The sequence below is a fragment of the Diadema antillarum genome, unplaced genomic scaffold, assembly GCF_040938485.1.
Source record: "Diadema antillarum isolate AM-2024a unplaced genomic scaffold, OU_Dant_1.0 scf00000029, whole genome shotgun sequence".
Classification (NCBI taxonomy): Eukaryota; Metazoa; Echinodermata; class Echinoidea; order Diadematoida; family Diadematidae; genus Diadema; species Diadema antillarum.
The window spans coordinates 8556379-8568569 of NW_027270918.1; the positions used below are offsets into that span (position 1 = coordinate 8556379).

At 37.2% G+C, this 12191-nt stretch overlaps 1 protein-coding gene across 3 annotated transcripts in view; it reads right to left on the minus strand.

The window, feature by feature from the left end:
* LOC139739272 (uncharacterized) overlaps positions 1-12191 on the minus strand; it is a 126070-nt gene that overhangs the window by 77256 nt on the left and 36623 nt on the right. For all 3 annotated transcript variants that reach the window (XR_011711507.1, XM_071649896.1, XM_071649888.1), the window contains exon 2: positions 2132-2831. The gene's annotated coding sequence lies outside the window, so the exon portion shown is untranslated. The remainder of the gene's footprint in view (positions 1-2131; positions 2832-12191) is intronic.

Genomic DNA, 12191 nt, shown 5'->3' on the forward strand with positions numbered 1-12191 from the left:
AATAAAGTTTGGTCGTCAACATCCACAAGGATGTCCTGGAACGATGACGCAACGTGATGGATTGTCCGTTGTTTTCCACTGCTGCTATCCAATACTGAGACGCAATGCTTTCAGAAAATGAAAACCAAAATTATGATCTCCCATTCTATCACTGCTGATTCAATCATACATGTATAATCATAAACACCAGGAACTTTGTTTAATCTCCAGATCCTTATTTCATATCAAAGATGGAATTCTCACAGCCCTCTTGATAGCGAAAAACAGGAAATCTAGCAACTGACATTGTCAAGTGGGAAGCTATCCTGCCATTATCTGCAAATTTTTGTCTAATTTCCCCACAGATATGTGAAAGTCGTATTCGATTCTGCTCAAGGCATCTTGAGAATTATGAAAAAACAATAACAGGAAAGAGTGATTTCAACCCACTTTGAATCCGAATACTCAGCCTCCCTTGTCAAAACACTCTCCTGGTGATCCCCTGGCACTGTCTTTGGCCTCGCTCATATTTCTCGACAGAAATCGAACTGAATTTTCAGCTTTTGATAATAAGCTCCTCCGAAATCAAGGACATATTCAGGTACAGGATGCAAGAATATAGTCAGCAAAGAAAGTGGAAGATGGAGTTCAGAGAGTAAGAGAGAGAGAGAGAAAGAGAAATATACAGTATATCCCAAAATATGTATTTGGATGATGCGAGACTGTCATTCTGATGTATATCTGATATGCTCCATCATTTCTTCAACTCATTTCATTTCTATTTTCCCCACAGTCTAGTTACGCTGTTCCCAGTGACAACATTTAGCCGATGACAGAGGAGGAGAGCAAAAAGCATCGCTTTGGTTTTCGGTCTTGAATCAGAGGACATAACAGGAAGTCAAGCCTGCTGATCAATTTGTCAAAGAGGATGCCATATATTAAATGGGAGAGTTTCCCCGACACTTTGACGATTTTTTTTTCTCCTTGTCTCGACTACTCTTTGTTTTTACCTACCTAAGAAACAACAATAAAGTCAGTTCTGTTATGATATTTAATCACATGTCATCAAACTATCCCATTAAGATAACATTTTGATTTAACTCAAAACAGTGTTCATATCATACTTCTGTTGTCTTAATAGTGTAGAGATATTGACACAGAAGTCAGAAATTATCATTTGAAATAATGAATATTTAGTGATGATTCACAATTTTTTTCAAGGTTCACATCACTCCTGGCATCATCATTGGATAAGATGGCACAACCATGGAGGGATTACTCTAGGGAGTCTCTAGACAGGCTGTTACATCCATACAGCTGAAAAAATCTGAAATGCATCTTTTTCTGTCTCCTAAACCCGAAGGCCTGTATAATATCATGAGCACAACAACAATGCCTACCATATATTCAATCAGATAAAAATCATAGGAGATGAAAGAAACTGGATTTGGACCAGGGTTTTGCAAAGGCTTTTAAAACTTTAACTTTAACAGCTCTCTAAAACATTAACTCAGCTTTTCTGAGCCTGGCAGTCACAATCTATAAACAAGAACATCAAACTCTTTTCCAAAATGAGGACCTGGTAGAAATGCTGCCAGCTGAGACACAGGGAATTCTACACCCAAATGATACTACAAAATACTGCTGCCATTCTACATAAATTTAATTGACAAAACAGACACAGATATAATATCAAATGGATAGACATCTTCATATTTGAGAAGACACATGACATGTTATCATGTAGGCCCTACCTCTACAAACAGTGTGGCGTAACCCATGTGACAAAGCACATAATGTGATTATAAACCTGTACTTACTGCAAAAAACACACACACCCAACCTTGTGACTAGACTTAAGCTCAGCCTGTGATACTCACCACTTCACTTTTGTGACCCAAAGAAAACAGTAAGTTGGCCAAGATAATCTTGAATTACTGCAAAGACCGCACCAACAGACACAATATAATCCATTGCCACCCCTCTTGCATACAGATTTAGTGTTTTTCAAGAGAAGCAAAACATCAGAGGTGATAGGGAAAACTTCTCAGCTCAAACATGAAAAGTGTGCCTCCTCCGCACAATCTCTTGAAAAGATTGCAGCTTGCTGTTTACAGCTTTGCGTACACAAATTCCAACGGCATATACTCACTTTTCCTGCCGGGTTCCACGGGGCAGACCCAACAGAGTCAGCAGCAGACGAGCTGCCTTCTGAAATGCGCTCCTTGCGTCAAATCCCTCGTTCTCCACATTCCCAGCATGCCGTGCTCACAGTTTCTACACAGCAGGTGCTCCCTCCACCATTGGCCGACTGGTTGAAATTAAACTTGCTCCCCTGCCCGAGGGAACAAGGTGCAATTGCTGCTGTCCTTTTTGTTTATTTTTGCTCTGTCGAATTTGGGAGGGGGGGGGGATGCCAACTGGAGGAGGGGGGAATTTATTCATCACTTGCATCAGAATGCAACTTCATATGCAGTTTGTGTGAAGGCCCTGTCACAGATGATCAAAGCTTGATTTATTGATTTTGAAGAAACTTTGGCAATGATGTCTTGTCACCAACATCATTTTTTGTCCATCACATCAAGATGAGGGCGGGGTCTCATGAATGTTGTCACCATAGGATATAGTATAACCCTCTATTATTCTAGGGACACTCAATTACTGGCTTTTCCTAGGGATGGGGTGGTCTGCCGTCTGTCCGTAAGGTAGGAAGTCAACTCTTCAACGATGGTCCCCCTGCTGGGTGTAGATTAGCTCTGGTGCCAGCAACTCGGGTCATCTATCCAGTATGCCTCTGAACTTCTAGTCTGGACTGTTCTGCAGTGTATTGAACAGAGAGGACTGCTTGCGGTCTATGAAAGAATGAAATCAATTCGAAGAAGGCAGCATTATCTATAATGAAACACAATTGAGGAAGAAAGTGAGTTAAAACAGCCATGGTATCATCACACTTGGATTCATGTTTTAAAAAAACCCAAAAAAACTCAGTGTTGTTTCCTCACCACAACTTTTCTCTGTATTTTCCCGTCTTTGTTTAGAAAACTCAGAAATCTGAAAAAAAAAAAGTATTTTCACATATTTCTCAGAAACAGGGAATGTTCTTGTGGCCAGTTAAGGTAATATCAAAACCAATTCCAGTCGAAGAGCAAACATTAAAGGACAAGTTCACCTTCATAAACATAAGGATTGAAAGAATGTAGCAATATTAGTAGAACACATCATTGAAAGTTTGAGGAAAATCAGACAATCCGTTCAAAAGTTATGAATTTTTGAAGTTTTTGTGCAGTACCCGCTGGATGAGAAGACTACTGCAGTGTATGAATAACTTAGATGTCACATGCGTACAACAATATAAGGAAAATATAAAGAGAATTTCACAAAATTCCATCTTTTGAAAAAAGTACACATTCCCCTGACTCGTTACCGACAAATGTTATGGGTAATATTATTCCCCCTGCCTTTAGAAAGAGGCAAGTCAAGTGCTCTTTTATTATGCGAAAAAAGTGAAAATATGTTGAATTTTCTTTTACATTTTCTTTGTACTGTTGTACGCATATGACTCACAAGCTGTAGTAGTCTCCTCATCCAGCGGTTCCAACACAAAAATTTAAAAAATTCATAACTTTTGCATCGATTGTCCAATTTTCCTCAAACTTTCACTGATGTTTTCTACTAATATTGTTGCATTTTCTCAATCCTTATGTTTATGAAGGTGAACTTGTCCTTTAATTAGATCATAGCAACTAAAAGTAATCATAAGAGCAAGTCATTGAACTTAGGAATCACGCTATCAATGCATTCCAAGGCTTTTTCAGCAAATGTGGTGTAAGGGTACAGTAGTCTTCATAAACTATCCATGGCATTATAATGCTTCTAAAATAGACATCTCAATGTTGTTGTTTTTTTGAATATATCATCATAGTAACATATGTAATTATCATACTGTCAAAAAGTCATGAATTCCACATGGCTTATAATGGAGTGCATGATGGATGAATTAACATCGTTATGCATTATGAAATTTGAATGTGCAGATAGATTAATATAATTTGACAAATAAATACATTAAATTAATGAATAATATTAGGAGATATGGTTCAATTTTTATAGTATATGCTTTTACTATTTTGTGAACATCTTTTTTTTGACAGTGTAAAGTTTAAAAAAAAAATCTTTTGACAATATGCTAATTAATATACCTTACTTATGGGCAATTCCGTGGTAACGGAATTACAAATCAGAGAATTTTGGCTCATATTCTTTCACCCTGTATACAGGATTGATTACTTTGCCTTCTGTTGATACATTTAAAAGATGCAGAGGTACTCACACTGTCACCCCAAATACAAATTTGTTAAATGTTCTCACTTGGTTGGTTACAAAGGAGGTCTATGTGCGATGGTAACGGAATTATTAGAAAATTTAGTCACAACTTCAACTCTGACTTTGGGAGTTGTTTCTCTGAAATCTACAACACGTACACTGTAGGTTGTTGTCTGATTTCATCTTTGATTGTGTCGACTTCAATTCAGTTGTATTGTTTTTCAAATATTTCATCACATTTTCAAAGCAGCAGGCTTTTTCCCTATAAAGTCAGTGGTAACGGAATTACACAAATGGTAACGGAATTACGCCTTCTGAAATACACTGGAAAAAATACACATTCTTGGTACTCATGTATTCTGAAATGTCTTGATAAAGATTGTGTATGCCTTTAGCTATAATATAACCACTAAATAAGTACTCTCTAGCCTTTGACCTTGAACTGGTACAAGTGTATAGGTGCCAAATGAGTTGTTATTGTCAAAAAACCTAAAATGTTCAGGCTAACGACCATGATTTGAAGTCGTAACTATGTCAATCAAGATCGCGTAACTTCTAAGTACCACATCCATCAAAATTTGTATACTTTCAAGTTAAGAATTTCACACTCTGCAGGTAAATGACATCTAAGACACATGGTAACGGAATTACGCTAGAATAGCCCTACACAAGTACAATTCTATAAATCCAGTCAACAATACTCAAATTTTCTTGTATTTCTTTTGTTGATATCATGCAAGACAGATTTCTCTGTTTTCTTCTTCCTAAATATGCCAATAATTGACAATATGTGTGAATTACTTACAAGTATTGTACATATATATTATGTGCACATGCATAAGAAAATAATAAAAAACTGTCCGGATTGACACTAAATTTAAATCTAAATCATAAAGTTCCAATTTACAGTGCAAGAGCACAGTGTGCAGCCCAATCATTGAACACGATGTTTGATATTAAGGATGAACACTAAAGATGCTTGAAACTTTTAATTTGTTAAGTGAAAAGATGCAGTTGTGGTTCAATGACAAATATAACAAATTACAATTCAATCATAAATAGAAAATAAAATTTTCTTATATGATTATGGTACTGCACCAGTGCTTAGTCATTATTATCTATATGTTGTGGCATATATTAATCACTAAAAACTTGTGACATTTTACTAATAGCTGAAGTTGCCCCCTGGTATATAATGTAGTGCATAATTTGATAATTCCCTTACAGTGTAAGTCCTACTTAAGCCCACCAAAATAAAATGAACTAAACTAAAAGGAAATAGAAAACAGCAAAATAACTTTAACAAACTACAACTTTTACAACCATTAGAGTCCACCAAATTCTGTTACAATGTATTTCATAGAAAGGTAAGAGGGCCTCTTTTATCCATCTGCAGCTCACTGTGTTAGAGTTAGATTAATCAACCTGTGAATAATGTTAGTATTTACTTCTGACCACACAAAATTTCCAAATGACGTCTTCAGAAAAATAATCATGACCAGGCCTATAAATTTCCTACAAGTTTCCTGTCTCTGTCTTTCTTCTTTGACTTTGTCTATTTTCTCATCCTGAGTATTGCCATAAATTTATTCACAAGAAGTGTGCATCTTCTCTTTTGCAATAAGTTGTATTTTGACTGCCTGAAAGCAAATTATGAAATACACTGTAATGGCACTTGTATGAAAGGAAACTGGATTGTACAGCAAATGGTAACATGAAGAGTAAAGGTAGAAGTAGAAGCCCATTGACTTTAATATCTAAAATCTTGTTAGGATGGGAAAGTCTAGGCCTAAATGTTACATTTTAGAGCTGTATCACAATTACTGACTGGGTATATGTTCATCACAAATGGTGTTTTTGTCTTTATTCCTTCGAAAAAGAAAGGATTAAAGAACAAATTTCAAAGGGTAGCAGATGCTCTGTATCAAATGGGCATGAAAATCAAAATAGTGGAGGAAAGATCTAAGAAACAGATGAAAGAAGGTCATTATAGTCATACACTTACCATTAAAGATAAAGGACTTGAGGATGAAAACAGGACATGTTCAATAAAAGGTCAGACTATCGACTTGGTGATAATAAAGCCTTTAGCATACAGAAAGATCAAAGGTGTCACATTCAGTGGGCATCCCGTGTCAAGTAATGACTTCTATCACATTGTGTATGATCCGTCTCTTAAATTCTTGATCTTTGCTTACAAAAATTATCCTGTTCATTTCTCTCTGTCAGTAGCAGTGCTCTCTTTTCCTTTTAAAGAAATTTTATGTCCTTCCTCTTCTTTGTAACCTTTATTCAATTTATGCTACATCACACCCATTCAATAGTCCCTCATCACTATACTTAGATTTTGTATGAAACCATGAGACTTTTTAGCAAGAAAATATACATTGATATCTCAGAATTCAGTATGATTTTGAACATTTTAGAATGAGTATCTGTAGCAAACCTTATAAAGTTATCAGTTAGCACAGTCTCCATGTACACATATAGTTCTTGTACATGAGAAAAGGTGAAAGAAGGGAGGAGACTTTCAGCACAAGAAGTCTTGTCAAGCGTGTACCCTGATGTCAGGACTCACTGTCAGAGGCATCCAGCTACACTGTATGCTGAGTCATGTCAGTGTATCATACCATACAGTTTCACTCCTTTACTGCCAATCACTAACACTGTTAAGCTCAATTATAATGCCCTGAAGCTATTTCATGAACAGTTCACATACATATTGGCGCGAAAGTAGGATATGTCATTCTCTTCCATATTAGATGTGCGTGTAATTCCGTTACCATGTAATTCCGTTACCACAATTACAGAAGAACTGAAGGAGATATTTCACAAAATGTTTTGTGACTTTTCAGGGAGTCACATGTAGAGAAAAAATTTACAAGGGGAGAAAAAATCAGTGATTAGTTTGTTCAGGAGAAAACTTTTTTCAATTTTATGGTAACGGAATTACGTCAATTTGTCAGTAGATTTGGAAACTTTCTCCAAAAAATATCATAATGAGAGTGACTGAATGCTTCATTACATGTGATTGTTGAAGCAGAGGAAGAAAGATGTGGAAGTATGGATAAAGCAGAGAGATATTTTAGTTGTTTCATTTCAAATTTTCATTGAATATTGTAAAATTTTAGATAAATACAATAAATAGTCTTCCAACTTTAAAAGTGTGTACAACAAAAACGAGGAAAGTTACTGGAAAAAGGTTTTTTGTTTCCGTAAATACAACAATCCATCTGTACAGGAAACTGAAATTTCTGAGCATTTACTTAACTTTGAATTTTGCTGTTTTTGCCCTTCCCATACGGAATTGCCCTTATTACCCACGCCGATGAAAATCGGCAGGGGGTTATGTAAAGGGTTCCGTATGTTTGTTTGTTTGTTTGTTTGTTTGTTTGTTTGTTTGTTTGTTTTTTTGTTTGTTTGTTTGTTTGTTTGTTTGTGTACAAGATAACAAGAGAACGGGTAAACGGATTTGCACGAAATGTTCAGGGAATGTTTGGATAATGACAGGAAAGAATCGATTAGATTTTGGTGATAATCGGTTGACCCTTGCAAATTCTGTGTGACCTTGAAGTTTTGACCCCATGGTATAGTGACCATTCCGAAAATTTCCCGTTTCTCACTTTGCGATTTTCCGCTACCATACGAAGACATAAACTCCCCAACGATCCGACTTCGCTGCTCAAATGTTCGTAAGAATTCCGAAATTTACGTTTAGGCCTATTTGAGGGACTATGTCCTTCTAGATTTATGAAAGTTCGTTCTCCGTCATCACAAACTGGCCCGTATTTTGATGATTTTTCAAATTAACATTGATTGTTTTTTTCGTTGGAGGAGCATTTTGCTCGGTCGCAGTCACACTGCACGATATGCGTGCTCAATGTCAATGCGTGTGCAAGGCCGCTGAAAATGCATCGCGCTCTACACTGTTGGTGCAAAATTGCACCGGGGACGTTGCGGCGCTCGTTGGTGGCCGAATACTGGTGCAGTAGACATTTGCATTCAACCCTTGCATTGAATAATTCCCGTAGACACTAATCATAGGGGTAATTGCCTAGGGGGTACATAAATTTTGTTTTTCTTTTTTGCTTTTGTGGATACCATCAAAGATCGTACACTCATACGACCTTTGATATTTGATGATTTTTCAAATTAACATTGATTGTTTTTTTCGTTGGAGGAGCATTTTGCTCGGTCGCAGTCACACTGCACGATATGCGTGCTCAATGTCAATGCGTGTGCAAGGCCGCTGAAAATGCATCGCGCTCTACACTGTTGGTGCAAAATTGCACCGGGGACGTTGCGGCGCTCGTTGGTGGCCGAATACTGGTGCAGTAGACATTTGCATTCAACCCTTGCATTGAATAATTCCCGTAGACACTAATCATAGGGGTAATTGCCTAGGGGGTACGTAAATTTTGTTTTTCTTTTTTGCTTTTGTGGATACCATCAAAGATCGTGCACTCATACGACCTTTGATATTTGATGATTTTTCAAATTAACATTGTTTTTTTCGTTGGAGGAGCATTTTGCTCGGTCGCAGTCACACTGCACGATATGCGTGCTCAATGTCAATGCGTGTGCAAGGCCGCTGAAAATGCATCGCGCTCTACACTGTTGGTGCAAAATTGCACCGGGGACGTTGCGGCGCTCGTTGGTGGCCGAATACTGATGCAGTAGACATTTGCATTCAACCCTTGCATTGAATAATTCCCGTAGACACTAATCATAGGGGTAATTGCCTAGGGGGTACGTAAATTTTGTTTTTCTTTTTTGCTTTTGTGGATACCATCAAAGATCGTACACTCATACGACCTTTGATATCATCACACTCTCGGCTTGCTATAATCAAAATATCCCGCAAGAAAACGGCGTATTTCTCGATTTTTAGCGCTTTTTCCGCGACCCGTCGCGTAGACAATACTCTTAAAACTGGACTTAATTCGCGCGCGCTTGGAAAAGTTCCGATTCTGCACTTTTGACGGTGGAATTTGGGATTTTCGATGGATTTTTGGAGGAGACTTAAGGACTTTCCTGTACGTGAATGAGTGTTAATACCGTATGTGTAATTATGTGATTTGCGTGTGATGTGACTGTAGAACCAAAGATCGTACACTTCAATGTACGATCTTTGGTAGAACTCACTGGCTGGTGATAAAGCACACTGGCAATTAAGTGGCCGAATTCTGGTAGATGACCGAATGCACATTATGTTTACCCCAACTTTGTACTTAGGCGTGGGTCTGCCGCCTTTGACGGCCCCTCTCTAGTGTTTGCTTATACATTTATTTCCCTCTCGAATTGACTATCTTGTGTTGAGCTTCTCTCTTAAAGTCAAATGGAATATAAAATTGTATGAAATGTGGAATATGGAATAATGAATTTAAATATATATATATATATATATATATACATATTCTTTATCAGAAACATACACTACAGTCAATAAGGTAACGATGGTTCTTTCTGCTGTTGTTGTTGTTGTTTTTTAAATAAGCAGTCATCCCTCATATCCTACTTAGATAAGAATCTGTTTCCAATGTCTGTGGCCTTTCAACATAATAATATCTATTTTTGACAGATATGGACAAATGAAAAAATGATGATAATAATAATAATAGCACAGTGGCAAGGTTTCCTTCAGGCAATAAGTTCTTTCACTGCATTCGCAGAGTTTTTACTTGTGATGATGAGAGTTCCTCTTCATAAATGGCAAAGGTCAGACAGGATACTCATGGGGCGAGAGGGAGGGGAGAAATCTTCGACACACGCTGACACACGGGCTCATTCATATCCCTAGAATTCCCTCCTCGGTGGGGGAGACACGACTGGTTCCAGGAACGTCACATCAAGAATCTAAATTTGAAGGAATTCCCACATACCCGTTGATTGCATGGGATGTTCACGCTTCACAGCTAATCGGAGTGATTCATCACCGAAAATAAACCCTTCACCTGCAGACTTCCATCGCTGGAATTTCTTCCACTAACTGCCCAAACTTTCTAGTTTTCCTCCTCAAAAGCTCTCTGACCATAGCAACAAATTCATGTTTGGTCTCTGCTGATGCATGCCACATCACATCCAGAGCAAAATATAGGGTGCATTTATCAACCCACTTCTGCTGCAGAGGTAAGGATTCCAAACAACTTTCAGGGAGTTTTGGGCAATTGATAAATGTAAAGCTGTTGTAATTATGGGGTTAGAAATGCATTTCTGAAATGCCAAAAAAAAGTGCAATTGCAAACCCATTTAAGCCAGAAACGTGTTTCTGTCGAGTTGATAAACGCAAAGCCATTTTGAAATGCATTTATAGCTCAGACCTGCCGATGTCAACCATTGCCATCTATCTACAAATCTCTGCTCCTTGGGACAAACTGTGCAATGGAGCTGAGCAGTGACAAGGTCTCCCAATCAACTCATGACAGAGCTGATACAAATGCAACAATAATGCAATCCAAAAGGCATTTGCAAATGCATTTTGATAGTGGGTATTGAATCTAGATAAACGCAGCCATAGCAGCACCAGATGCAGTGTAGTATTGATGAAAAGGACTACTTCATTACTGCATACGCCGTTATTTTCATGTACAGATATTTTTGTAAATCACGAGGTCATAGACATTTTCGCGAGATGTTGTTTTCGCGAATCTACGCCGACGCTTACGTTAATGCTCTATTAACAAAGCGCATGGAGACAATTTCATGTGTTGTTAAAATCGTTATCCAACTGTAATTCGCGAAATACGCAAAAATAAAACCCTCGCGAAAATAAGAGCGTATACAGTATTCAAGATAGTGTAAATCGAGTGAAAGGAGTGATTAAGGAGTCACTGTGGTACCGTTTCGAGTCCAGGTTTTGAGTCACATAAATCACATTATCATACATTAAGAGATTTTTTTTTTTGAACCACATGATTCATCTGGCATTATTCAACCAAAATCATGATTTAAAATACAACTATTGATTCAGTGTTTGCATAATCATAATCTTGTTTACACAAAATTTCTCGTAAACTAGAAATTTCTGTGATAAACTAAGCATTTTCAAATCATATGCTGAAATCTAAAAAGTTCTTTTAAACATGTCTATTCACAGCGACAATCATACTTTAGAAAATGTATTTTGTTTTGTTTTGTTTGTTTTATTTGTCACTATCTTCTCTTTGTCTCATACAGACACACAAACATGCATACCAATAAGAGGTATCAGTTATGGTGTCACATATTCAGTTCTGACATGTCATTAGGCAGATATATTGTCTCCACATGTCTCATCATTTGTTAGTGTCACTACAAATTGGGGGATCACCTAGCCATTTACACACTCAGTTGTTACTTTGTCCATCGTTTCCCAATGGAGAAAAAGTTGTCACCTTAAAGAGATATATCAACATTATGCATCTATCTCCATACGCTCCTGCAGAAATATGCAATTTATATCATTCATTCTCCTGCAGCTAATGCAGACCATATGCCTCTAAACATATACTTTTCCTGTAATAATGATCTATATGACAGACCAGTTGGCATGCATCACAGAGCCTTAGGAAAAGATATATTTTTACAATATCTCACAGGGTATACTTTGTATAGAACACAAACCTAGTTTAAGTCTTTTCTATTAAAAGGGCATTTGCATTACCAAGTCAACACACTCATCTCATAGTACCTAAACTTTATATGAAATAAGAATGTGACTGTGTCATAAAACAAATAGCACATTTCTGTCTTTAAAATGCATGGCCACACACACACACAAACACACACACACACACACACACACAAAACTTTTAGAAATAAAATGTGTAGAAGTGTGTGAGTCATAAAAATCAGAAACTAATACTAGGATGACTGAGATAATCACCAGTTGCAGAATCATCAGCCCTGAC